Here is a 2,500-nt window from a genome sequence, read left to right as displayed (position 1 = left end):
ATATATATATATATATAACTATACATACAGTATATATTTACAGTACAGTATATACAGTATATACATGTATGTATATATATATATATATATATATATATATATATATATATATATATATATATATATATATATATATATGTATATTTATACATATATAAATATATATATATATATATATATATATATATATATATATATATATATATATATATATATATATATATATACATATAATTCAGCAAGCTTTGAACTGAGTTCCACAAGCACTAGAAAGGTTGGAAGACCCAGACGTACATGGCTGAGGACTATGAAGCGTGAAATAGGAGATGATGAATGGAGAAGTATTGATTTAAAAGCTCAAGATAGAGACGACTGGAAAAATCTAACCGAGGCCCTTTGCGTCAATAGCCGTAGGAGGAAATGATGATGATGGTGATGAGGTGTGTGTATGTGTGTGTATATATATATATATATATATATATATATATATATATATATATATATATATAATATATATATATATATATATATATAATATATAATATATATATTTATGACAGCTCTTCTGATTACCTGTGAAAAGAGAGAGAGAGAGAGAGAGAGAGAGAGAGAGAGAGAGAGAGAGAGAGAGAGAGAGAGAGAGAGAGAGAGAATTATTTACATATCCCCAAGGGGTACAAACTATTACACTTACTGATAACAAACATACAAACATACCTGACGTTTCACTGACGAATACATGTCTCATTCTTGGACGTGAACGTTTTGTTTACTAAGATTATGAATAATTCTCCCTAAATAAATTATTAATAAGTTCATTCATCATGACTTGTCTGAGGCAAAACACTCTTCATATAAGGTAAACTTTTCTTAGAACGTTTTTCATGTAGAGTAAACTTTTCCAAGTATTAATTTTACCTAACGTTTTTGGTGTCACTGGCAGTGTTTACAAACTTTTGAGGAGAGATTTTTAATTTGAGCGTGGTCAAAGGCTCCTATCTCGAAAAACTTTAATTTTATATATACTTTAAAGATTTCGAATAGATATAAACCAGTGAAATCTAAAATAGATATATAATTTTCCATCCTTTTTCAAAATACTATTTGATATTTTAGTATATAAAAAAAACATATTCTTTTCTGGATTAAAGATTTTTTGAAAAACCGAAATTTTTTTTATATATACTTTAAAGATTTCAAATAGATATATACCAGTCATGTAAATATTTAGTAAAATCTAAAATATAGAAATATAATTTTCCATCCTTTTTCAAAATACTATTTGATTTTTTAGTATATAAAGAAACATATATTCCTTTCTGGACAAAGATTTATTGAAAAGCCGAAAACTTTTTTTTTATTTATACTTTAAAGATTTCGAATAGATATAAATCAGTCTTTTAAATATTCAGTAAAATCTAAAATATAGAGATATAATTTTCCATCCTTTTCGAAAATACTATTTGATGTTTTAGTATATAAAAAAAACATATATTCCTTTCTGGACAAAGATTTATTGAAAAGCCTAAATTTTATATATATATATATATATATATATATATATATATATATATATATATATATATATATACTTTAAAGATTTCGAATGGATATATACCAGTCTTGTAAATATTCAGTAATATCTAATATATAGATATAATTTTCCATCCTTTTTCAAAATGCTATTTGATGTTTTAGTATATAAAGAAACATATATTTTTTTCTGGACAAAGATTTATTGAAAAGTCGAAAACTTTTCTTTTATATATACTTTAAAGATTTCGTATCGATATAAATCAGTCTTGTAAATATTCAGTAAAATCTAAAAATATAGAGATATAATTTTCCATCCTTTTTTTTCAAAAATATTATTTGATATTTTAGTATATAAAGAAACATATATTCCTTTCTGGACAAAGATTTATTGAAAAGCCGAAAACTTTTTTTATATTTACTTTAAAGATTTCAAATAGATATATACCAGTCTTGTAAATATTCAGTAAAATCTAAAATATAGAGATATAATTTTCCATCCTTTTTCAAAATTCTATTTGATGTTTTAGTATATAAAGAAACATATATTCCTTTTTGGATTAAAGAGATAGATATAATTTTCCATCCTTTTTCAAAATACTATAGATTCCGAATAGATATATACCAGTCATGTAAATATTTAGTAAAATCTAAAATATAGAGAAAATAATTTTCCATTCTTTTTCAAAATACTATTTGATGTTTTAGTATATAAAGAAACATATATTCCTTTCTGGATTAAAGAGGTATTGATATTATAATCAATATTGGAAAGCCTGAAAATGGCCAAATTAAAGTTAACATTTTTTTTTGATAGAATTCAGTATCCCACAGTTACCATATCACAAACAGAAAGTTGTTATATACACAGATTTATATATAAATATACGCAAACTCTCTCTCTCTCTCTCTCTCTCTCTCTCTCTCTCTCTCTCTCTCTCTCTCTCTTCACACACACACACACACA

This window comes from Palaemon carinicauda, chromosome 27, assembly GCF_036898095.1.
Source record: "Palaemon carinicauda isolate YSFRI2023 chromosome 27, ASM3689809v2, whole genome shotgun sequence".
NCBI classification, from domain to species: domain Eukaryota; kingdom Metazoa; phylum Arthropoda; class Malacostraca; order Decapoda; family Palaemonidae; genus Palaemon; species Palaemon carinicauda.
This window is presented reverse-complemented; position numbering follows the sequence as displayed.